Source organism: Anopheles maculipalpis, chromosome 3RL (genome assembly GCF_943734695.1).
Source record: "Anopheles maculipalpis chromosome 3RL, idAnoMacuDA_375_x, whole genome shotgun sequence".
NCBI classification, from domain to species: Eukaryota; Metazoa; Arthropoda; class Insecta; order Diptera; family Culicidae; genus Anopheles; species Anopheles maculipalpis.
In genome coordinates, this window is record NC_064872.1 from 7,839,941 (window position 1) to 7,867,745 (window position 27,805).

The 27,805-nt window shown below is 41.8% G+C and overlaps 2 protein-coding genes across 2 annotated transcripts in view; one reads left to right on the forward strand and one right to left on the reverse strand.

The window, feature by feature from the left end:
• LOC126560363 (protein Shroom) overlaps nt 1–27,805 on the forward strand; it is a 301,881-nt gene that overhangs the window by 250,291 nt on the left and 23,785 nt on the right. The window lies entirely within an intron of this gene.
• The window catches only part of LOC126564613 (TGF-beta receptor type-1), a 101,382-nt gene that overhangs the window by 73,320 nt on the left and 257 nt on the right, over nt 1–27,805 (reverse strand). The window lies entirely within an intron of this gene.

The following is a 27,805-nucleotide window of genomic DNA, read 5'->3' on the forward strand; positions in this document are numbered from 1 at the left end:
AATTGAAAAATAAAATCTAAACTAAAATCGAAATAAACTGTTCACGTTGATGAAAAGGAGATATAAAAATATGTAAAATAAAGAGCATTTTTTTAAATTATCAATCAATTGTTAAGAATTATCCAACAAATTAAAGCAAAATAAAACAAAGATTTTACTAAAACAATGCTAAAACTTTAATAAAGCAAAAATGTACCATCTAAAACACGTTCGATAAAATAAAACCTTTCTTTTCCCAGAGTTTCCGTCCACGTCCACCAAGACACCATTCCGTGTGTAGGAATTAATAATTTAAAGCACATCCATAAATTCAAACCGATTCAAAGCCTGCCTGCCATTCTACCATCAGCGCATGAAGGCACGTTCTGATGCGAAATGATTTTTGCGCTGTTCATGGGAATGCCGATGGCGTGAAAACTCGCCAAGAAGTTTCCCAACCCAGCGATGCCGGCCATGGGACGAGCACGAAATCGACAATGGTAGAGAGATATTTCGTGTCCAGAGCAGTTCAGGCACCTCGAAAAGAGGCACGCGTTAAACAGAAATCATTGCCCGATTTTGGCTCGATTTGCCTGTACCTCTTGATTCTTCCGCCTTCAGTTGAAACCCAAATAGGTCCAACTAACCAACGCTCGAGGAAAACACACACACATACAATACGGTCTATACGAAATGAATCAGGGAATAAATAAATGCCAGGTCATTCCTGGGCACAAAATCAAACTTTTGCCCAGCGCTCACAAGAATGCCGCAAAATGTGAAAAAGTTCGGCCAGAATCAAGGAGAGTTTCAAGGCAAAAAAAAACGTGTCCTTCTTGCTTTATCTCTACACCGCTGATGCACCATTCGCACACAAACACCCGAAGTTCATGATGATGGTGTCGTACACTTTTCTTTCTTCATTTTTTTTTTTTTACGTTTTCGTATCACGCACTCACCTCGAAGGCAACAATTTCCTGCACTTCAGTTCAGTTCGGTGCACCGGTTCGACAGCTTTGGCAGGATGCACCACGAACGTGCAAAATGCAAAACTGCTCGAAGGTGATACACACATTTGTGTGTTTCCTCTGTCGCCTTACTTGTGACATCTTCGATTATTCGAAGCAAAATATACGAGGAATGGCCGCTGTTTCGATGACCTATGACTTTTATGCTTCTTTTTTACTAGCACTTACACCCCAGCGACCGAGCACGGAAGAGCGCATTCGCATGAACTTATAATACCCCCAACGACCTCTGTTCAACGCAAAAAAATGGTGGATGAGGGTAACACACACACACATACATACAAAGATGAGAGGTCAATGTGGCCAAGTCGTTCCGGTGCGGCAAGAACCGAATTGAGGAAATATTTTCTACGTCCCCAAACTCTTCAGCCGTATCGTTTTCCACTTCAATTTCCTTTTTTTGCTAGCAGAACAACTTGACATTGTTGACACCCCGCGACACCAGGTCCCTTTATATTGGGAGGTGTCATTTCGTTTAGTAATTTATTTTTTAATAATGGCTTTTATCGTAAATTTCGTTGCATACTTTAGGAGGATGCAGCGTGTCGTGCCGGTAGCTATTTTTAATTTAACGATCACTGTGCTTGGTTGCGCTGTTGGTGACGATTTACAGGCACACTCTCATGCTCCTCCTCATTTGGAAAGACTTAAAAACGAATTGAGCACCGATGCAGAAGCATCCTTGATGAAAGCTATAAATCACAAACAGCATTTGGTGATCCTAATCGCGTCATAAACATTCACTTAATTTTAGCAAAAGCAACGACGTTCAATTTAGTTTAACAATCGTTGCAATTTCGATTTAAAAAAATAGATGTCTTAGTTCAATCTTAGTATTATTGACACTGTGGGTGAAAAAAACAACAATTGGTTAGTATGAAACTAACATTACACAAAGCAAAAGACAAATTGGTACCTAATATACACGATCGTGTGAGGAGTAAACGTAAGAAAAAGCCAAGTTCTGGCATTTGTTTAATCATAATTAAAAAAATTGTTTCATTAAACTGGACAGTTGTGTGAGAATTCTGTGCATCGAAAAACAAACTATTTAAAAGATGTGGACGCTTTACACTTGAATTGAAACAAACAAAAAATTTAATTATTTTTAGTGAAATGCACACACATAAAACAATGTTTTTAATTATCTGAATAGCATGAAATACACACGTCCATCAGTTCACTGAACTTCACATTGCATTCATGCATTACAAAAAGCTTAACGGTAAATTAGGAAAACTTTCCAGCCATTTAGGAGCTTCCACCCCATCGTTCCGGCCTTGTCATTCGTCTTTCGGCAGCCTTCTGAAGGAATAACGATTCCGGTGAAAATGTTGATGGTTGGGCTTTGGTAAATGGTGTTGCCAAAGCAACATCTTGCACCCCCTCACACACTCACACACACGCACACATCGTACAACATCTTCAGGAGGTGGAGAAACATACAAACATCACGCGCGCAAAGTTTGTCCAAATAATTTGCAAATAAAGCACAACAATAAATCCTCCCGGCCTTTTTCTTATTTATTTTGCACGCTCACTGTTCCGCCGTTCGCATTAGTGTCCTTTTTAGTGAAGCAAATGCGGGGTTGGAGTCGAAGGGCAACCCCAAGACCATCCTACTTCCGAAGTCTTTGACAAACTAGCTCCAGAAAACCATCCCGACCATCCAGACCATCTAGAAAAGCCGTGAGTGTGTGTGTGTCCGCGTGTGAATGACATAAGAAGGAAGCTCAGAACTCTCGTGTGTGGATTTTCCCATTAAAGTGAAGTGAGACTGAGGTGAGGCAAGAAGCAGGTAGGTGCTTTTTGGTGTTCTGGGTATGAGGTGTCAGCCAGGTCCATATAAAACTTCCACCCTCAAAACTTAAGTGAAACTAACCCAGCCAAAGTTCAAGATGCTTGACGTTACCGTTAAGAATCTTACGCTTTCTCTCCCGTATTTGCGCAGAAATTGTTGGCTTCGTCAAATCTTTCTGAAGCATACGCGGCAACACCACCGTAGCCGTGTGACTGGATTAAAAATCATTTGAAAATTGCTCGACGGTCGTCATGTGGAGGGGTTGTTGTACATTTAAGCATGCAGTCAACGCTCCAGCAGAAACATTATCTAACCATAGGACAAGACACAGAAGGCACTCGTCTGCTAGCACCAAATGATTGGATGATGGAAAAGTTGAGGCTATTTTTGGAAGCCTTCCTGTTTTCCCTCAATCTTTGCAGCTTTCAAGCAACATCTTCGACGGTGCATGCTGTTCAAATCGCATACGAAATCAGTCTCTGCTTCGCAAATCCGTTCGATAAATCCGGAGTCTAATATTTAAAATTCTGTAGGCATTTTCTTACGTAAATTTTCAATCGATTCTAGAAACCTTACCACAAAAACGCTACATTTAAAGCAAACTATAACGTTGCTGTTTATACATTTTCTCTTCTGTGGCACCGTAGTTACTTAATAAACTAGCCTTCCAAAGCAAATGCAGCCATACTTTAATCAACCGATTCCGGTGATACTCATTTTAGCAATGAGTCGAAAAAATCTATTAGAAACACCTCCACAAAAACTTCCCTCGTTTCCCTGCACAGACATTCTCAAACGGCGCAACGGCAGGAAACACAAATGGAAACCATTAGCGAGAAAACGGTTACTGGTGCGTCGATCGTCGAGCCGAGAACGAACACACCAAACCACGCCAAGCAGCAAGCAAATACCGCAAATGTTTGCGTTGCAGAAATCACTAAGACAAACCCCACGGCCGGATGGTTTCCGGCTGCAGCTGAGGGGAGGGGGGAGGGGAAGTGAAAGCAGTCCAAGTCCAAGAGTGAGGGAAATAAGAAACGAAGCAAAAGGAAACCCAGCCGAGCACCAGGTTGAAGATCCGCGCGTCATGTTTCGTCTTGTTTGTGCGGTGATTTAGTCGTTAGGTTGATTGATATTATTAGTTTGTTGCACTGGGCTTTGGTCGTTTGCCCAGTCGCCCAGTGAAGTCCGCACACACAGTGTGTTTTAGTAGTGCTGGTTTGATGATTCGGTTGTTGTTTTGTTCGGTTCGGTCACTTCGTTTTAGGCCAGCCGACGATTGGAGTTGGAGCAATTTATGCAGCGATTATGATGCCGGGCGATTTCTTTAACACACGTTATTGCCTATATTTCATGAATAATGTTTTCTTTTTCCAGCTGCAAGAAAGCGGGAGTTATTTAATTAAAATGCGCACAAACACGAGGTAGGTTTGTTCATTGGTTTGCAAGTTTCATTAGCGAAATAAGTTGGTACATTTGTTTTGCTTATGATAATCGTATGAACTGGCTGTTAAGAAAGATTTAAATGATTATGCTTTTTATAAGCAATTTAACGCCGCCAAATGCCGGTAAGTTAAAGAAAGCAATTCAAAGTGTACAGTTCTTAAGCACGCGCCAGTTTGGGTTCAAATCCTTGAGAGCAACTAACTTTTAACACACGAAAAACTATTTATAATCAGCATTTAATTAACAAACACTTTTATACAGCAAAACAAAAAGCAGTCGAAAGTCGTTAGATATTCCGACAATTGATTTCATCACATTTAAAATACAGAAAAACAAATGGCAACATAATTTGGAGCGAAAACAAGAGCCATTCTACCACCAACAAAGCCTCATCGCCTTGCTCTCTTTGATCAGAAATGCCAATAGTTGCGCTTTTGTTTACAAATCCCCGGGACCGCGTGCGTTTGTTGCTCTGAATCCTCCTATTGGCTGGCTGGGTTGGCTGGCGTGCATTATATTGTGTTGCACACCGGCGACGCTCTAGCTCCCGTGCATTCCGGCAACAAAGCGGCGTACCCTTTGCGCGAGAAAGGGGAGGCTCATGTAAACATACTTGAACTTGCCGCGCCACGGTTCACACGCGACCGTCGTCTGGAGCTACTGCAGAGCGCCCAGACAACATGCACACGCGACTCAGAAGCCCTACGGCTAGCTAAGCAGCTAACTATCGTAACGCTATCTCTCTCCCACTTTCTCTCTTTCTCTCTTCGTGATGGCAATGACCAAGGACAAAGAATTCGAACCGAAGCTGGTGTCGGAAGCTGGTATGTGTGTGAGAAATTGGAAACCATCAAAGTGCAAGTGCATGGAAAATCAATCGAAAAAAACCACTGCATTAGAACCTTGCACTAGAAAGGAAACCTGTCGGATGGGGAGTTTTTTTTTGTATCCTATTAGGCGTTAGGTAACAAAATACTTCAGACAAGAAAGGCCAATAAAATCAATACATTTTGTTAAACACTTTTTTAGATTTTACACCTTTTCAAACTACTTTTCACCAAATGTGTAATCAAAACGACACTTGAAACTATTTCATCACACACTTAATTATCCTTTCCATGTTTCACATTTTACACAAATGACCAGGCGCCTCCATCGAGCGTCATAAATAGCGCTAAAAAAAGGACCTTTCCCACAAATTGGTTTTAAACGCACATGCTCAAACATGTACGAATAAAAATCACCTTCCTCACTGGACCATATGCAATCGCAGCTTATATGCAGCAGCAGAGAGCAAGAGTAAATTATGGTATACACATACTTTAGGGACCTAAAGTAGGGGAAAAAAGCGAAAAAATTCTTCTGTCCATTCTACACCAAGCCCTTCCTTCGCCAATGCTGCTTAACTTGCAGCACGAGTGAATCTGTGTATTCTTAATGTCCGATAATAAAGTACACCCATAAAAGCCAAATTGAGCAACGCACCCGTTTTTCACACCACCGCCGGCCGGCCATTACCAACACTGGAAAAAAAGACAACCACAACTCAAGAGTGCGCCGAGCTTGGGGGTAGGGTTGGAAAAGTGAGCAAAAAGGAAATGAGACCGCTTGACGTTCCTTCCCCGCCCGGCGATTTGGGTGCGGAACTTTTTCGGGCGTGCGACGAAAGGCGCAAAGAAAAGCCACCGAACTTCTTGAATTGACGAGCGTGCGCGGGAGGAAAGAGTGAGAAATATACTGTGTCGAAAATGGGACTAAAGAAAGCCACAAAAAAAGCTGTTACAGGCAACGATCAAAGTATGGAAAGCGTTTTCCCCCAACAAATAAAAAGAAACAAAGTTGAAAAAGAAAAGCGAATGGAAAAAAGGGCTTCCGAGAGCGAAACTTGGGATCCCACGAGCTGGCAAAACTTATTTCCCGGCTACCCTTTTTCGTGGCAGCCCCGTTTTGGTTGTGGGAAAAGCTGAGGAAGTGTCGAGGCAAAGCATCAAAGAGCAAGAAGGATGGGTTCATGAATAAACCAGACGCATTTCGCTGTAGTGCGACACATGGACGCCTCACACACACGTACACAAACGTACATACGGCTTTTAACCTGTTCGAAGCATCCGAACGGTTGGAATATAAAAACAAAAAGAAAGATTGCCACAAAACGAAGATCCGATTTTAAGAAACAGAGCAAGAAGAAAAAAAAGCAAACCAACAATCGTTGCTCGCAGCAAAAGGCGACAAAATCGGGCTAGGTTTATTTAAGAAAGGAAAGAAAAAAAAACAAACAAAAAATGGGAAAAAACAAAGCAAAAGGATATCTTCTCGGATATCCGGGCCGGGCGCGCGCGCTCCCGCTTGCTAAACGGGATGAAAGACGAGATAAAACGTGGCAAAATATTGCGCGCTTATATTTCCGCTTCTCGTTGGCGAGAAATTTCCCTTTCGTTTTTCACTTCCCGTTTTGTTGTGTTTCACTGTGCGCCAAAGCTTCTCTGCTCCATCATTCTGTTTTTCCCACTCAAATCGTCAACAGCGTAGGTTCATGTTCATGGCAACATTGTCACACACTCTGTCGGGCGGTCGTTTTTTGCTTCTTTACAGATTTCTCCCCCCAGTTCTCGATTTTCTTTACCCCTGCAAGCGAAACTCCCAGCAGCATAAATTGGACGAAGGTACATGATGGTATTTTCACCCGACGGGGGGGTGTTCCCATTCCGCGATAAGCTTGTTTGAAGAAGGATGAGACAGGAGGTCACACAAAAAAACACACCGAATGCCACACAACGGCCTATCCGGCTGAAAATCACAGCGCCCCGTACTTTAAATATTTTATTTTATTTATCTTTCAACACAAAGGGCGTAAAAGAGTGCCTACACACGCATACGCACACACATACATTTGACCACTTGGTTTCCACGATCGATCCTTTTCGGACCCTCCAGTTGTAACACGCCGTTTTGTACAATTTTTACAACATTTCTGCCTTTTGCCGTTGCGCTCTTTCTCTCTCTCTCTCTCTCTCTCTCTCTCTCTCTCTCTCTCTCTCTCTTTATCCGCCAGTTCGAGGCTTTCACAGCTGATAAACTGACATTTGTATGTGTTTTTTTATCCTCTATTTGAAGGGGCTTTCTACCTTCTCCTCCCTTTTTGCCAAATCCAAAGCTACAATCTCATGTAACAACCGGTTGTGGTGATGGTAATATGTTTTTATCTGTCGAAGCTTAGTGTCTTGTTTCGATTAAGAGGGAAATTTTGCTGCCAGTCGTTTGAACCCCAGTGGTGGCTGCTTTTCGTCGTAGTTTGCCATTCTGCAGGCAGCAGTATAACAATGACGACAAAATGTTGAAATGCTGATTGTGCTTATTGTATCAACGGTGTTTTATTTCTGGGGTTTTTCTGTTTTTGTTTTGTTGGCATAAATTTCAAAAATTTGTCGATTAAGGATTAAGGGAACATTAAGAGACAGGAAAGTTGCAGAAGGGAAACATTGTTTAAAATTTATACTATTTACATTGCAACATTAACTCATTTTATTACACATAAACTTATGATAAATTTATGGTAGACAATAAAAATTATACAAGAATTATAATCAAAATAAAACACAAAAAATAAGTGTTTTTTTCGTAATGGTCAACAATAGAACGGCCACAACACCACAATATACAATACAATGCAAATATACAATAAAATAAATTATAATTGCTAATACTCAAGTACAATAAATAATCTTCTTTGAAAAATATTAAATATTCTTTAAACAAAACAAACAACAAAGAATCAAAGCAGAGATACGAATATTGATAAAAATCAATTGAAAATTTACATTTTTTTTCGTTCCGCCAGACCGTTTTCTATGAAGAAAAGAATATACAAATGAAATAAATATTTCAACTTATTTTATTGAAGCTTAACTAAAATCCAAGTTGAAAGTTCAAAGCATTATAATTATTTTCAATTTGAACTTAATTCAACGTTAAACCTCTAACCCATCAAATAAAGAACCAATAAATTACCATTCTTCAACTGTAACTCACTCAAACTATCAAAAAACCTGTAGCTGGTAAATATTAGAAAACAAGTGAATTATGAGAAGCCGCACCACTGAAACCCACGGAAAATTCATAAAGCGGATAATGAACTCGACGAATCGCACCCATAAGCAAAATGAAGCGCTCCCATCAGAAGAATAATTAATTTTCCATTTCCAGCTCGCTCGCCCCAAACACATGCACCTTTACTCTTCCAAACGGAAACGGATGATTGAATATTTAGAACCTATCGTACCCGGTTTTGCCCTCACACACACTGTGCAGAGGGTGGCACAGAGAGGTGATAGCCTAAAGCGATCCTCCCAGAGGGCTGCACCATATGCATGCAGCACGTATTTACCCTCTCGATGCCCTCGGGCATCTTCCGCTTAACGTAAATCAACCTCGAGTAAGCACTGGCGACTGGCTTCGAATTTGAACGACTTCCCGGCGTTCATTACACTCTCTTTCTCGCGCCCTATCTACGTATCTTCGCTGGGATGATAAATCGAACAAAGGCACGGATGCGAACGCCAATCCCACACAAACACGCGCACACACGGGACCTTTTTATCCCACCGCAGAGCATTGGAAGAAACAGAAAAATGATTATAAAAACGAATTAAACGAAAAGCGTAGCGTAGCTTTCCCGTGAGCGACCGGGCGTCTCCATTTCCGGTGGATGATTGTTGTTGTTGTTGTTGCTGCTATTGCTGCCATTACCGTTGCGAGCTGCATCTAAATGTTCCGCAGACACGCCATTGCTTGAATCAATGACAGGGATAGAGCTTTTTTCTCCCGCATATCTTACCTCATGAGACACACACACACAGACTCACATCCCTTTGAATCGCTTTATTATGTGGTACACGCATACGCACACGTGAGAAAGCAGAAACACGCACACCAGCAACGGTTGCGGTCCTTTCATTCAAAATCCTGGAACGTCACACAGTGTCCTCGGGATGTAGCGTTTTATCTCGCGTTCTACGCTACGAAAGGATAAAGTCCGCGTACGTTCGTTAAGAACGTTGCGAGTACGGTGCGCGCCGTGGTACACGTTTGTGTAGCGTAAAACTAGCAGAGAACCGTAACCACCCGGAAGACCCTAGACGAGAGCAGAGAGCAAGATAGAGGCCTACAGCAGCACAATACGGGAAAGGTGGGAACAATCCCCCTGCCCTGTGCCATTTAGTCATATGTGTTAATGCCAGCAATTATTTCTCCATCATTCATGCAGGGGTTTGCTGCAAAAGCAGAGAGGCTTAGGCACGCGGTGTGCAGAACCGGGCCCGTCATTTGTGCGGAGTCGATGTAGAGTAAATAAGAGTAGATCTCTCGCCTGCCCCATGGAAAGCGGCAGAAAGTTATTGATTCATGGAAAATGTATGTGCAAACGTATGCTTGCGATGGAAGCCATATTTCATGCATTATTCATTGCTTTTGTTTGCGTGTCATTAAAAAGATTATGGATTTCCACCCTCACCTATAGCCAAACTAAATGCCGATTGATGGCGACTTTTAGTTTTTGGAATTTATTGCTCATATTTTATAGCTTTTATACTAATCCGTAATAGTTGCTTCCAAAGATCGATTAAGCCTACAAAGACGGTGAGGAAATGTTACATAACGAAACTCACGGGACGAAACGGCAACAATAAAAACAAAACATCTCACAAGACAGAAGCGAAACACACCCAACGAATAGTCAACCTCGGAGCGATGTTCTTACAAAGCACGCACGACGATCTCAATCAGAAGCATAAAACCATAACCCATACACATCCGCATACAGCCACCGGCGCGAAAACAACAAAAACAATCGCTCCCAGAGACGCCCGGCAGCATAATCAAGGGAACGGAATCGAAATCGTACCAGACACGTCAGGAAAAATGAACAGTTTTGCACCCTACCCCACCGGCGTAGGATACGATGGGCTCAGCTTATAGATGGATAGAGATGGTGAGAAGCGTAGCGACGGGAGGGAAAAGTTTACGCAAGCGAAACTCCTTGTGAAAGGCTGGCGGAACCGTCGACGTCATCGACGTCGTCGTTGTTCAGCTCGAAAAAAGGGAAATGACCTTTCACAAAACGCCATCCGTCATGCTGTCGTGGGGAGGCGAAGCTTTTGAGGGCTTTTTATATGTTTGTGTGCGTGAGGTTGTTGAAGATGTGTAAGTGTAGGGATACGCATCACTATACGCATCCGATGGGTTTGGAAGAACCATACACGCACGCAGGATATTGGTGAATGCAACAACACACAAGGAAATGAACCACTCTAAAGTGGGGGAGGGAGCTACGACGGAGCGGTGATGGCGCTGATGCTGAGTTGTGCATCAGACATCGCTAATGATGCTTCAGAATGGAGCCTGTCTACGCTACGCAGAATATATACTGGATTACATAATGCAAATAAATCATGGAAGCATTTAAAAAACCCAAGCTATTGCTTGAATGAAGACTACTGGAATATCTAAAGGGGGTTAAGAGACAAACATGAAGAGTTCTTCAAATTTATGGAAGATTTGTTGTCTTTAATTAAAGTATGAATTATTATTTAAACTTTTCTTACTCATTATTAAACTTGATGCATTACGAACGGACCAACCAAATGCCAGACATCCGTCAGACGCTCTCAAATTTGCTAGATGAAGATCGATGGACATCGATTTGGTCTCCAAGACGCGGTGCGGTCTTACTTATGGGACAAATCTGGGGGTTTTCGAGTCCCTTTGACCCAATTGGCCCTTCCACGCAATCGAGGTGGACTCAATCTTCACATTCCCGCCATTACCACAACAGCGTTGCTGGTGAATCGGAACGTTGCTGAGTAGGGATGCCTAAAAATCGGGGCTCAGCACATCGTTTGTGCTGGGAATTCCCCCGAATGTAGGCTCCATTGCCACAACGTATCCGTGCCTTCGGACGATAATCCAGCAGCTTGCATACCATCCAATACCTACAGCCTCAACCAAAAGTTTGGGGCAAATGATGGTTGACAGACTTCCAGACTCCAAAGTGGCTATGGCGATGGATCTGGAAAAACGTCACACAGCTACAGACTTTCATCAGACCAACCCTCGATGGTATATTTGCTGATGCACAACAAGGTGCCACACGGATTTGGTGTTGCTCGACAGGATAAATCGGGCTCCTTCAGCACGCTCAGTTTGCTCCCAGCTAGACACCCTGGAGCACAAGTTTGCCCTGTGCGCTAGGGTATCTGGAGTGCTTGGAGCATACTAATGCAGGCCATGGAAGCCATCGTCCCAAACCACAACCCCAACTTCCATTCCCTTCCATTCTTAACTATTTTAAGTCACATTAGTCACAGTTAGAGGATTCCCATCTTACGTTTGTTTGCAAACTACGTCATCCACATTGTTGGAAACAACAATGCTGAGATTGATTAAAATATCCTTAAATGTTCTTTATAAAACCTGTACATCGTCCCTAACTGTACCCCACTTTTCTTTTATAAACTAGTTTTTGAGTTGTTTTAAATAAACAATTTTTTATTTAAAAAACGGTCCCAGACATCCGTCAGACGCTCTCAAACTTGCAAGATAAACGCGAAAGTCAAGAGACCAGTTTCTATTTCTTCAACTGTGTATTACTTAGAAATATTAGTAAAAAATGGCATCACAAGAGCTGTCATTTGCATTGATTCTGACCTCACAGATCAAAAGAACTGCGAATAAAAAGACCGTTGAAAGCGCAGCCTTGAAGAAACACAAGTCATGTTTGTCCGGTTCAATTCTTCAGAAGGCTAGAACATCTAGGGTCTGTGCTACACGAAAACGACTGAGTTTTTATTACACAAATGATTTACCACTCTCTGGCAGACTTGTTCTAGACAATGTATGGGACTACACCGAATTACAAACTATTTAAGTTAAATAACGCTCTTTAATTACTTTTTAAGAAGATACCCTAGGTATTTCCAGCAAAGTACAATGATCCCTTCCCTTCAAGCATCTCAACTCATCAACGTGGCAAATTGAGGCGGTTGGAGAACTTTCTCTTCCAATAAAACAGACAGAGGCGCTCACACACAAAAAGAGTGAACAGTGAAACAACATTACGGAAGCGCCTCATCTCTCGCCAATACCATGGTGGGTTCCGGTCAGTATTCGAAGATCACCAAAGAAAGAAAGAATTGAGCATAAAGAGCGAGAGAGAAAGAGAAGAAAACCTGCATCAACCCACAAGCGAACTCCCATGCGACGAACGAAAGAAATTACACCAGTGAAATCTAAAATGTGATTAGGGATTTTTTCGGGGTAATGAAAGTAAACGCGTATGGAAGAATCAGAAGATCTGCCAAGGATCGTCTTCGATACACTTTGTTGGTGTGTGGAGGTAAAACGGCAAGACTTAGAAAATGCTAAAAAATAACACAAAATTAAGGAAAGACTCGGAAAAGACACAGACACACACACACACAAACAACTACCAACAAGGCAATCCACAGGATCCAGCGATGGCAACCCTCGTCAGGGGAATTCAACAGAGCTTTTAGTTTCTTTATTGATGTCCTTGCCCATCGGCGGCGCCAACGAACGTTCCGATTGGGCCAAAATGTGTATGCATAGTGGGGCTGCATGTTTGTGTGCTTAATGATTTAAGGACATCTCCGTTTTCCTTCTTCTGAGAGGTGCATTTTTATGTTCTTTCTTTTTGAAACTTTCTCCAAAATTTATCCCAACATGAGACGAGGAAGAGATTAGACGTGGGCAAAACGAAAATGCGAAATGCGTTCGCCTGGCTTGGGGTTCACACACACACTCACACCAATCGTTCGGTAAGGCATCAAAGCAACAGCGGCGGAAGAGGGAAGAGAGATTTCCCAATCAAATGAAAATGAAGCGAATGACTCGAGCAGCAATCGGTGTGACAGGCTTGGGATGCGGTCGAACGGGCTACTGGCTGGACACAGGTCGCACTGGGCGATCAAACAAATTTCCCGGGTTTTTGGCTTGATTGGTGGCTTGAATCGAGTCCGGGAAGAACTTCCCGTTTGTGGTCCTTTCTTTGTGGCGTGACTATGAGCGGTTTTTTTTTTGGCGTTAGAATCCTTATTTTGGACTTCTAAGTTAGCTTCTGGATTGTGGCAAACCAACCACTCGAATACGAAACGTATTCTAGACTAATAAATCGTTCATTTTGCTTGGGATATTAAATACTCCCTCTAATAAAACTCTCCCATAATTAAGAGCAGAAGATTCTCAACTGCAACTCGCGAAGATTTATAATATGAACCCCAGAGACCTTGTATTTGATTACTTGCTTACTTTTGTTGTACAAAACGGACAACATATCGGCCAATAGGTAGTGTCCAGAAATGGTCCAGACTTGTTAGAAAAACAACATCTAATGACAAGTAACTGTAGATTGAAAACTATTAAGGCTCATTTTTGCCAACAAATTTTCCTTCCATGGTCTACAAATCAATTCAGTTCCTGGTTTACCATGTGGACTGTGCTTACTAAAGGATCTAATGGGTGACACAAAACCTTACAAACCTCGATGAGGAATCCAACATTTTGGACACTTATTATTCATATAGTGGACCTCAACTGTTCATCAAATCGTCGCCCAAATGTTCACCTTTCTTGGGTTATTTTGAGCAATGACAACAGCATGTATAGAAGCGGAGATTAGCGCGCAGGCACTGGCTGTCAGACGATCATACCACAATTGTTCTATCCTGACTTCTTCTACTTCATCCAGAGTTCTCGAAAATAAGTAAGATGCAAAGTCCCAAATTTGAGCAATTTTATCGAAAGAACCGACCTCCGAAATCGTTCAAACCATGGCCACTCAACAGTTTTTGGAATCCCTGTTTTAGAGCAGCAAATTTAGGGTAGTCTACAAATAAGTTAAACAACAAGGTTTTTTTTAGATATTTAATATCAATCATCTGTATTAAAGTTACCTGAACCATAATGCAAATCGTAATAAGACTTAACATGAGTTGAACTACACCAGACCAGGCAAAAAAGCTACATAATTTCACCTTTTTTCCGTTACATCCACACAATTATTTATTGTTACTACTGTTGCCTCAATAAATAAACATCAAGAAAGCTCGTTACCTCTCAGTCTGAGCCGTGGTTGGTGTCAATTAAAGGTAATGTTTTCTTCTATTCGAGGAAACGGAACGGAAAACATTTAACCATGTATATCATTCAAATAGCAGAACGATGATTAATTGCTCTTCCGCACGTAATATCTATATTTCTAAATGGGAATCGTCAATGAAGGCCAGGCCTCAGTTGCACACACCTCAGCTACTCAGTTGTGGGGTTGTACATCGAACGAGATAAGCAAGCAAGCAAGCGAACTAAACTGGCTGTCTTTGTTAACAAGCTCAAAAAGGAAAACAAATGCAATTCAATTTTGTGCTTCATTGCAATAATAAACAGGCTTTTTATTATTAACATAACCTTTAAGCCAACCCTGACAGCTTGCGTTCGCTTCCTTCCTCCGGTTGAGTTTTTGTTTTTAAATTTAGTTCACTTAACAGTCTGCACACAAAAGTCTGCCACTCTGGATTGGATTGTTTTGTGTTTTTCATCGCTCGCAGCTGATTTTTTTTCCCCTCTCACATGCTCACACACCCACTCACATGATTAATGGCATCGCACGTGATTTGAAGCCTAGATTACAACAAAGTTTATGTACAATGCAAACCCTTGTTGCGTCCTCTTTACGGGCGCCATATCGCATTGCAGATGAAGATGCATTTTCCCAATGCTAACCGTTGCAGAAACAGAAAGAAAAACAAATGCATTTTTCAACCCCTTTACCAGCGATGTATGTGTGTGTGCATTTCCCATGCAAAAGGAACTTGTTTTTTCCTCATACGTGCGTGTACCAAACCGCACGCACGTAATCAATCATTCCGCCCTGACAGTGGCGTCTGTTATCGGTCGAGTTTAACTAGTGAGACCTACCCCCATCCTCGTTTTCCCCCCTGTTTTCCGCTTTTCCGATCGTGTTCCTCTCGAATGCTTCTAATTGTATTGTTTGCAATGCACCCCATAAAAACATAAGAGAGTGTTGATTAGGATAAAGACCGGGAAGCAAGATACTTCCTCTTCGCATGATCGCGCAACCGTGTGTTTCTTTTTCGTTATTGCTCGATCGTACCTTCTGCAAGCTTCTTTTTATGATTTTTCTTTTGCTTCTCTTCAATTATTTGCCGCCCGAACAAACGGTCGGCTTGTGATTTGCTTTTTAAATCAATAAACTTATTAAAGTTTAAATCAATTTACCACTACCACAAAACCCAACCCAACCAAACACAGTCACGATATCAATTACCCACCAATGCGGCAATGCTGCAAAACAATCAACTTAACAAAAAAAAGCACATTAAAATCGCCACCAAGCGCCAAGCAAGCACAACACACGAATAACACATCAAATCTGCCGATTTGATTTCCTATGTTTCCTCTCTCTCTCTCTCTCTCTCTCTCTCTCTCTCTCTCTCTTTCTTTCTCTCTCTCTCTCTCTCTCTCTCTCTTTCGCAGTGGAACAAAAATCCATCCCGCATTCAATTAAATCGTAAAATGTACTAACCAAGCCTCGGCTAGAACGGCTGAGCATAAAATCACAACCAGACGTAAACAAGCACTAGCGCACTAGTCTCACACACGCTCAAGCACACACCCCAACACACGACTAATAATTGTTTCAATTAGTTTGCCATATAATTTGATACGTTATGGGATACCTTCATTACTCTCTTTCACCCCGGTTTAGAGTGGCTGTTCTGGTGGTTTTTTTTCTTTTCTTTATTTGTTGCAAATTTTCTCTACCGATGCAAATACAGGCGCCATACACGCACACACACGCGCAAACACAAGGGATACGATTGTTGCATGTGCGGTGTGTGTGGACCGGCCAAAGAACAGGGAATAATTAAAATAGCATCGCAAATTAAAATACTACCCTCAGTGGATCACTGCCCAGGTGGGAATGGGGTGGCAAGGGTGCGATTGTTGCGTTGCCTTATGAAAACAAATAATCAAACAGTTAACACGAGGGAAAGCGCACAGCCAGTGCCGGAAAGGGGAGCCGTTCGATGCTATTTGAACAAAACAACAGAGAAGCGAGTGCGAGTGAGCTCGGTTTTTTTTTTTTGTTTTGTGTTTCAAAAGTCACCACCTTCGAGTAATGTTTTCCCCCTTTCATAATGTGGTGCAAAATAAAAAGGCAATAAATAGTATATTGCATTGATTTGAAATCCAAAACACGAACCAGCCGAGTGTCAGACCACGAGAAAGGGAGGAAGACAGATAGCGATGAGTGGGTCCGTTGAATAAGATAAGACTAAATTGATTATGAATGAATGCCGCGATTGCACCATATTATCGATTTGCATTGCATATCGGAATAAGTGGCATGTTTATTGTGCATTTTCTGGTCGGTTTTTAACCTAAAAGTTGGCAACTTTAAACTGCAAAAACTTTTGATTCATTACTTGTATGCACCTGAAATTTTCATAAACCTTCCAACTTTTTATTTCCATCTTACGTGAGTAAATTTGATTGCCAACTACGGTTAAAAGGTTTAGGTAATTCGAAAAGAAAATTGGCATTGATTGGCACCATCTCTGTTGCCATTTTCTAGCGGAAAAATCTCTAATAGTCCTCGTTAAATTATATGGAAATTAAATCGGTTTTATGGGGGTGTGTGGTGGTGTTGGCTCCTCACAATCCTATTTTTTTATTAAAACAATACAATTCAGTAGCTTCAGTCTGTAGATTAGTTATTTGTTGAATTTATTTTCTATAAGTTTGATGTAATTTATGAAGAAACTCATTATTTTCGTTCTATTTTGTTTCGTTATGCCTTTAATTTATGGTCTTATTAGCTCTTAAAATGAGACCAGATTTACATTAAACGATTTTATGATTTCTATCACCATTAGCCAGTACGATGCAATTCCTTGGCAGCTCTTGAATTTGTGTTCCATGTTTTTCACAATTCCACATGAAGAGCTGGTTTGGATTGCTAACCGATTTGTATTGACAATCCTCACGCCATGGGAATTTGTTAGTATGTTGGTGCAAATAAAATAATAGAACTAATAGAAATAATAGCAAAATAATCCATTTAGATTAGTTTTTATTTAATTATTTGTAGTGCTTACATTTATGGAAGATTTTTATTCCAATATCATCAGATTTTATTAATAAATTATTTACTTTATCGTATCATGCAAAATCATAGAAGAAAATAAGCTGTTAGGACCATTGTGTCAAAAATAAATAAAATAGAAAATAGAATAAAATATTGTTTAATGTACTCTTCATTTTGAATTTAATCATTCTATCTTATGTAAAGTACAGACCCCAGTTGTTCTAGATGGAATTTTCTGACACCTATGAGTAGGTATTAGACCACTCTTCCCTCATATGGAGTGGTTTTAACATGATTGTGCTTCTTTCAGTGAATATTAACGGTGGAGCAGCAACGTAGACGATTAATTGTGCACACCCACTTAGAAAATTCAACTTAGTCCGTGAGAAAAATAGGAAAATTCCTTAAAAACGTGTCTTCTACTTTTGAATATGTTTTGAAACAGTTTCCGGGAACGTCAAAGCATCACTAGAAAGGTACATCAAAATCGTCTTTCAGGAACAGTGGATCGTCCGCTGAGGTGCAAGATGTTGAGAGTACGGTTGAGAGTACGGAGAAAAATACGGTGCAGCATAAGTACCGTCAGAAAAATCGGATTGAGTACAGAAAAATTGTATGTTCTGACAAATTTCCCCGCAAACTTATGGTATTGCAAGCCATTTGCAGCTGTGGGGACACAAAACACGGGTTTTCTAACAAATCTATCTATAAAATCGACAGTTTAAGAAGATCAGTGCCTGGAAAAGTTTGTTTTGCTTTTTATCAAACCTCATAAATGCCCCATTAAGCTCTAGTCAGATTTGAAAACTGCCCAACATGCATATTTTTCTTCAATTTTGTGATATAAGAGCAATAAAAAAAAACCTTTCGTTTGATGTTGAAATTATATTTCTATGTAAAAAATGTCTCGTTTTACAGCCTGTGTTGATTGACCCTATTGTAAATGACTTTACTATCACACTGATGCGTAAGTACTCCTTAATAACAATTTCGCAATAAATTTTTCAAAGCTAAATTGCCTAAGACAAAATATATTTAATACAAAAAAGAAGAAAATATTTTGCCTTAGACAATGAAGGGCCAATAATATATTTTTATCGTTTATTACCATTTTTATCTAACAATCGAATCCCGTAATTCGTATGAACGTGTCAACTGTTGAACAATTTGAGTACAATTATTACGCAGATCGATTGAAATGTAGTAAAAATGCCAACACGATGGTCACTAAAATTATAAACTAATATACATCTTTACAGCACAATTCCCATCTTGTAATACCATCTTGTACACCCACAACCATCAATAAAAATGCAAAAGAAATTCCATCTTACAGCGTTATGCGTTTTCCTTTTTTCCCACCTACTGAAAAAGAAAAAAAAAAACATCAAACCGTCCGGAACCCAGTACAAATGGAATGTCAGATTTTTTAGATGAAGGTAAAAATCAACCCTCTGGGCGCGCAACGCAACGACCGCGCGATCTTACCACCCAAGAACCCAGCTGAAGAAACAGAGTTCATTTGCTGGCGGGCAAGTATTTTTCGCTTGGCTTTTTTTTTTCTTTTGTATGGTGCGTTTCGTTTTCTTCTGTTTTATTTTACTTCACCCAACCACACGCCAACGCGCCAAGCCGATTTGTGTTCATGATTGGTTTCGATTGATGGCTGGTACCTACTAACAAGGAAATGAGCAACCTTCTCCTTCCGAAACACCCAGTCAGTCCTCGCTTGGCTTGAATGACGCTGCTCGCAGAAGAGATGCAGAGGACGGATGAAGGCAGCGCTGAAGCTTAATTGATTTGCATCGGCGTTGCATCGATGGTGGTCGTTAAACCTTGGAGGACTGTCGATTTATGGTGGAGCCCCATCATGGGGCGGTGAGATTGAACGAGAGCAGGAATGGAATGCACAGCAATCGTAATCGTAATTGGTTTGAGATTAATTAGACGCTATTAGTATTAATCTTCCAAAACGACCCACTCACAAAAGCGAGCATCTTACGGGCGGAGAAGAACGTACAGCTTATGTTATTTATAGCATGGAATACTTTCTTTTTGTGTTTATTTCTTTAAAAAATCAATTAACAGCAAAAACGAAAGGAAAAATATGTCAAGGAATGCGACGAGATTTTTAAAATAAATAAAATTTTTGAATTTTAAACCACATTAATTCACACTTCAAATGGAACAACAACACTCCTTGATTTCGATATGGAAATAAAGGAGATTTATTCGCGTACCGTACACTCAGACAATTCAACCAATTTGTCATACCTCTTGTCTTCAGAGACAAGTGGTAGCGATCCTTGAACATATGCCCACGACGAATCCACCGTTGGAGTTGAAGCGGATTACCTTCAAATACGATGACTTTCGCGACATACATTGTACGAGGTGAGAAAAATATGATAAAATATTACACCACCTCACCTCACCACCCACTTTTCCACCCAACATTACCTCCCAATCGCCTCCAACCAACAAAATCTAATTTAATGAAAAGTAAATGTTTAAAATAATCACTTTCCAATTATTAGCAACTCGTGCCCTTGGTTAGTTAGCGAAAAGGAGCTACCTAGGGAGAGAGAGAATGAGAACGCGCCAAAAAAAGCGTGCCCGGGAAGAATAATTCACCAACACCCGTGTAATCCATCATCGTTGTGCGCAGACTTTGCGCAAACATTGGGGCGACCCCAATTCTTCTCCTCGTCAGCGTCGTCGTTTGCCGCCCCCGTTGTGCCGTTTTCAAGGTGCATAAACAATCCATCACCCTTCTCCTTCGATGATATTGACGGCCGAAATGACGTGTTCAATATCTACTACCGGTTCGAGAGTACGGCAGAGTGTCGCAAAGCTGAAGAGAAAGAGTTCGTTTGTCTCTGTCTGGGAATGGGATTAATGGGGAAGTTAGTCTGCGGGAGAGATTGAACCATAATACAAATTATGGCAACTTAAGGAATTGATTAAAAAAGATGGTTAAAGCAACAAAGCAGAGTTGAGAAGACTACAGACGGTGTAGACTCTGTAGTTAACATATATGATAAAAGAAAAAAGAACTTAAGGGTAACACCCGCGCGCGTGACGCACCCAAACCAACCCCGAACGGAACATCGTCTTCGTCGTAGCTTAGCAACAGTGAGCAAGCGAGCGCAGCCAGCGAAGAAAGGAAGAAGAGAAAGGCGGGGGTACCTCTTCCTCCAACGGTAGTGCTCGTTGCTCGATTAAAGATTGTCAAAATTACATCCAGAAGCTCGTACGGAAAGGATGCGCTACCCTTGCGCTACAAGTTATGATTTGTTTAACGTTAACTATAAATTTCTAATGAAACAAATTCGAAAAATTCAGGACTGTAGCATAATTAAAACAAATTACAAAAAAAAAATTGCACTAAGGAAATGGGTCAGTTAGAGGAGCTAGAAAGGAAGGACGTGCACGAAGACGAGCTCGGTAGGAAGATATGGAAATAAAGAAGTCAAACGGAACGGAATAAAAACTAAATCAATCACAAGGGAAAGACGAGGACGGAGACGGTGCGCAGGTACAAAAAGATTAATGGATGAGAGTTAGGAAGGAGCCACAAAGGCATTAAGGAGAAGGGAGGCAATACGGTATGCTGGGCCATGTGTGCGACAAGATTCTAAGGGCTCCAGACCCAACAGGATACGATGGCAACGCTGAGCCAGAAATGCCAAATACATTGCGCAAGACAAAGCGATTGAAAGTTCTCTGAATCCACTCCACCATTGCTGTAGTTCCCACGCTAGATGTCCGCCGATCAGTCCGCTTATTAGAAGATCCGGCTCTGGGATAGATGAGGGTTTAAGATTGCGTAGCGCCTTGTGAACAATCGGTATGCTCAGAAGGATGCAATGACAGTCAAAGGTGTTGAACTACGCGGGAGAAGGACCAGTTGCTCGAGATCCAGAAGTAAATGCAGGAGCCACAAACAAACTGACTTAATGTTCTGCAAAAAAGGCCACATATCCCGGAGCGAAGCAATAATCGCTCCAACGGACATGTCGGAGGGAATGTGATGTGCATTTTTGCGATTATTGTCAAAACGTCAGAAAGAGGAGGGATTGGAATTGGCGATAGAAAAATAACAGATTCTAAAATTTTAGCTTGTTTCAGGCTTGTTAGAATGACCATGACCAACGTCACATGTCAGGTGAAGGTGGATGGTAAACTCTCGCGGTCCTTCGCTACCACCAAAGATCTGCGTCAGGGAGATGGGCTTGCCTGTCTCCTATTCAACTTGGCGCTAGAGAGGGCTATCCGTGGCTCGGAAGTGGAAACTTCGGGAACCATCTCCTGTAAGTCAACCTAGATCCTGGCATATTTGACCAAAACTTTACCTATCTCGGGTCAAAAGTCAGGATGCTGGCGGCCAGCCGGACATACTACAACCTGAGGAAACATCTCACCTCAAAAAACCTGTCGCGACAGTCGAAGTACTCACATACGCCTCTGAGACATGGACCGTGTCCAAAACAGACGAAGCCCTCTTAGCCGCGTTCGAGAGGAAGATGCTCAAAAGGATCGTTGGCCCCGTAGGCTTGGAAGGACAATGGGGGAGCCGCTACAACGGCGTGGTAGGCCCAGATTGAAGTGGGAGGATGGCGAGGAATCATCAGCCATCAAGGCCGGGATAACGGATTGGCGGACCTTTTTTGAGAACCTCCTACCTCCCAACCCTCTTTTTGCCGATACTACCGGGCCTTCACGTAACGTATCGGCACGTTTTATACCATTTACTAATTTGAGATTAGTACAAGTATGATTATTGGCAACGATTGTTCATTGGGACGCTTTACATATTTTCATTTTTTTTCTATAACTGGACAATTTGCATAATTTACATAATGAAGAATTTAATTTAATTTTTTTCCAATTCGCCAGGACGAAGAAACGATTTGAAAACCCATGGCAGCCGACAAGAAATGTTAGAACCTATTACACCTGTACAATCGAGCAAAGGTGTCATACTTCACGGCCATTTTGTAGAAGAAAATAGGACCAGGCTGTCAATGTAATAAAAAGGTTAAAGGTTTAAGTGCATCTCAGAGTTTCCATGCATCCCAGAGTGTGCATGCACACCGGAGTTAGCGGGTGCAAAGGAAGGTTCTACCGGGCTTTGACTAGTCTACGAAATAAAAATTAATATTAAAATATGATGTGGCTTTTTAAGGCATATGGCCAGGTCGTCCTTCTTGAATTAAAAATAAAAGTTACCGTTTATTTTCCTCACAAGCGATCCTACAAAACATAGACTACCCAAGACAATAGATGATGTTCAAAATAATTTAAAAATTTATATAAATATACGATGATAGGTAATAAGTTATGTAGCAAACCCTTTTCTCAAATCGTTATAAGTAATATGAATAAAAGAACAATTATATTTTAGCAGAATCAGACTCAACAAAGTATCTAAGGTCTCCTTGAAGTTCAAGATAATGATACTCACAAAAAATGGGTGTAATTTTAAATACAGCAAGCTTTTAGCTCTTATAATACTCAAATACTGACATGAATACATCTGCAGCAGTCAATTTCATCTTAAAATTGATTGACTCAGCCTGAACTACTAAACAAATAGTTCTTCCCCATATAAAAGGTCCACAGTTCAAAGAACTCATTTCACACAAGAAAAATTAATTTCAATAAAATCATTATTCATTCGAACATCTTTACCCAAGGGACCAGACCTGAACCGATCCATCTCACAACTGTATCAACCCTCGTCCCTCGTTTAAACGCAACGCACACATACAAATAGATGTTGAAACATACCACATTTTCCTATTACCATCACAACCAATCTGCTAGGCCTTCCCATTCCTACCTCCCGTCGTAGAATTCAGCTGCAGCCGTACAGTCTGCGCGCATAGCTCTACACCGTCTACATAACAAATGTGCACTCGGAAAGCCGGTCTAGGCGCGATCGTCGCTAGCAGACGTAGAAGCCGCGCTCTACAGACTAGACACGCACACGGCGGACAAGACAACGCGACAAACGGGGCAACAACAACAACAGAAACAGTCGAGACCCTTTTCGCGTTGAGACTAAGCGCACAAACAGCGACAAGAAGACAGACAAACAAACCCCCGCCCTAACGGGGTGTGTAGGTATGTAGACCAGGACCAGACAGCTGCCGTCTGCCGAAAACCTGTTTCCCATTTAGACGATCAACAACCCTCTCGCTTTTCCAACCGTCCATCCGTCTTTATGTTGGTGATCACTTTCTACACATACATACACACACAGGCAGGCAGACAGACAGACATCCGCCCCAAAACCTGAACCTCCCGACGCACGAGCGCAACGGCGGCGCAACTTCTTGCAAGCATTTGCATTTTGTTGGCTGCGACGATTTCGATCGATTTATGAACTAGACGACGACACGGTGTACATGGTGTGCGGCGCGCGCCCAACACATGCACCCCCCTCCCCCCTCCTCCCCCAACAATGGGAAACATAATACCGTCGGAATTTGTGTACGGCCGCGCGAAAAGGTGCAACGAGCGGGCTAAACATTGCACCATGGGAAAGTTGTTTGACCAATTTTAGGTCAATTAAAGCATGATCAAGCATGATTTCGAGCGTCCTGCAAATTTTGGAACATCGTTGTGAAAGTCGATCGGGTTGAGGTTAGGAGCGTTTGCTATTTTACCTTGGAGAGTGATCACCAACTTCCAGCCCATTGTCTCACGTCAAACAACTTGCATGCCCACACAATTGGTCACGATCGTCTCAATTGCATACACGAGCATTAGTTAACCCGAGTTTCGAACTACTGCTATCGGCAGCTTCCGTTTGGAAGAACAAAAAAACACACACCCAACAGCGTCGCGCATTGGCACACGTTAGCATTTACACGCACGCACATGCATCCGACACGTGCGTTCTGGCGGTGCAAGATGTAATCGAAGTCTCGGTACCCGCGTCGCTACAGATCTCAAGATAGAACAGCCGTGTTGTGGTGTGTGTCTGCCACTACTAGGACACAGGGCGGGGAGGAATCGCGCGAAGATCGCGCCAGAAACTGGGTCATTGCAGTTCATTCGTCCCGGTGGAACTTTGCTCACTTTTTCTTATTCGCTGCACCGCATCTGATCATCTACTACTGATGATCGTTGTACTACTGCTATTCCCATATGAGGAGTGAAAATACGAGGTGTGAAGCTGTTGTGTGAGATGAATGAGTAATTGTGCTTTTCGCTTTTTATTCGTTGCTTTCTTTCCATTTACGGCCAGACACGATCATCGAAGAGATATTCAAATAAATGATATTATCCAGTTTGAATCGTACCATTTCAAGTTATCCAATAATCGAGTGTTGTTGTGACAGAAACTAGAACCACCGTTCCATAATTGTATTCAAATGTCTGTTTTATTCAAACAGCTCAGAGTAGGATGCTTATAAAAGGTCCCACCATAAAGAGCAGTGCTGAAATTGGAGCTGTTTAACGTAGTTTTGGAGTCTATGTAGAATATGCTACCACAGTTAGGGGCAGCCCGCTGGTATAGGCGACAGTGGCGCCGGTCTTCAATCGGTAGGACTGGAGTTCAAATCCCATCCGGACAGTCCTCCCGTGGTGAGGACTGATCCAAAAACATGGTATCGACAAGTCTAGTAAGATAGTTGATGGCCGGCATGACATTAGAAGTCGTTAAGCCAAGAAGAAGAAGATGTCTTCAATTTTTCAAGATTTCAAGCGATTTTTGCAAACTTTTAAAATGGCGAATTTATCAAACAATCTGCAATATCCCTCATATGGAGCCATGCATGAGAATCCATGTTGATAAAAGGATTAAATCGAAATCACACGATACACTAGGAACGATTTAGCATTACATTGCGAAAAGCACAATAATATTTATGTCCCTTTCCGGTGAAGAAATTCGATCCCTATCAGCGAATCCACCGAACTGACGTGGACTGGAAACCTGGAACTGCTTCATATTCGCATTCCAGCTGGCCACGAGTAAAGCAGATAAGATATCGCGTCTCGTTATCGCTCGGTAAAGTTTGATAGGAAATTTCTGAAGAGAAAAAAAAACCGCACAAATAGTCTCTCACGCTTCTCCAACCTTTGAAGCCATTTGGAGGGACACACATGATTACCGACTTTGTCCAACGAGAGAGAGGCCTATGCCGAATTACTACTTACACTCTACACAGCGTACAGCAGAAGATCACAACAATGTAACGCTGGAAAAGCGTTGCTGCGAGCGAAAAAAGCTATCATTCGAAGAGGATACTTACAGGTAAAGTGAGCCACACTTACGGACAAAGCACAATTTATTGATGACCACACAGGTAGATGGGACTGAAACAACAAAACCAAAACCAACAAAAACAAAAACATTGTGCATGTCACCTAATGATGAGCAACGTCAAACAATAAACAACCACCGCTCTGACCGCCCTGACTGATTGACAGTTCCAGCCCTCGGGCTGGAAATCGCAACGAATCGCGCCACACACAGCGAAACGTAACCAGCACACGCAACACACACATCAGCCGGCCAAACTTCCACTATTTCCATCTGGAGATATAGATACAATGTGCGTGGTGTGCCGTCGGACGCACAGCATACCCGTGTCATCGCTAAAAATATCGCCACTACCCCCGTTTTAACGTCTGGCGACGCACAGGCGGATTAGAATGGGCGTGTGGAAGCGGTCGGAAAGACAGGCAAGTGAAATCGAAACCAATTCCGGCCCGGGCCGTGCACGTCGTCTTCGATTGATTAGGCAAAAGGGTGATTAACATGGGGTCATTATTTATTTGGCGCTTCGATAAAGCGCCATTCTTGCGCAAAGGCGGCAAAAAGCCAAGCGTTTCATCGCGCGGGTGATGATGGGTTTTGGGATTTTACACTTTATCGGTTGCTGATTATGCGGATATTAGCCTGACGGGGGAAGGTATGGGAAGTTGAAGGTAATATAATGATGAGTGGAACTGGGTCGGTTTTTAGCTGACCTTCTCCGGCTAAATCAATCGATGTGCATTATGCAGAAGGTAAAGAGTGTATCGATAGTTACATGCCTCAAATCGATGCTATAAATAAAACCAGTGTAAATAGTTAAGCCCCATAATTAGTGTCACGGCTTAAGGCACGATTGGATTAAATGAAACGGATATTTAGATACGGGTTATACAAGGCTCAAATAATCAAACATAAAATTAAGCAGAAAATGACCAAGATTGAAATATCTTGGTTTCGTTTTAACATTTTGTAATATTTTTATTGAATCCCATTTTTAAGTCTATTTTATTTATATTTCAGTGTGACAGCTCTCTACTGTTCTTGTGCTTTTTTAAAAGAGATTTTTTTAAAATTTTCCTCCAGTGATCGCTAAGGATCCGCGAGATGCTTGTCCAACTTAATTTAATAATTTTACGGGTCTTAATTTTTCAGGAGCTTGCAGGAAACCAAAAATTCCATTGTGACTCCTCGAGATGTTCTAGAGCCAAAGAAGAAGAGAAATTGAGAGAGGTGCTTTAGATTCAGTTGATCATCCTTCCAAGATCCTTTCAAAAGATTCTCGTTTCAAAAGATTCGCCTTTTGGCGTCCTTACACACCAAAAGGCGGGAATTCTCTAAGTTGACCACGAACACTGTCTAGCAATGCGAACAAGGATCCTAATTCTTCTGGATCCTGCAGGTTAAGGTCTACACACAACCGGACCTTCTTTCCCCTGACAATCTGCTTCAGCCTTCAGAAGGACTGACAATCCAGCTTCAGCTAAATTAAGTCAAGGAAACCAGAAATAGCAGAGTCGCATCTCGAGAGGCTCTAGAGCAAAAGAAGAAGGGTGATTCTTGAGGACAGTTGCTCTAGGTACTCTTCCTCATCCTTTCAAATTTGAATCATCCTTACAAGGTTCTCGTTTTTGCAGCTGCACAAATCGAAAATGGCTGGCAGCATTCTGCTAATTCACCATGAATACTGGTTAAACCTTTTTTTGGCAGAAATCGAAAAGCTCGATTGGAGTACATCGGCAATAAAAAAAGCAACGACTATTCGATGCTTTTTGACAAGGTTTGCTAGTAATTCATGTGCGCAAAAAAATGTAATGTCAATTACCTAGCCAAAGTCACCATAGACACCGCTCAAGGCTACGATAGATTAGTTTTTATTTCGTCACGCAGTTTTTTTAGGCTTAGACGGTAGTCGCCAATCCATTTCGCATATTTCTAGTTGCGGCATGAACATTGATCAATGGTTTTACACCGGGAACTATATGGAAGCTGGCAAGAGTCTGGTGCCCGGTTTTCGCAGAACAGAAACGGTCTTATATCTGATTTGGACTTTCCTCGGTAGACTGAGGCTTAGAAATGATCAGGAAAATCCATCC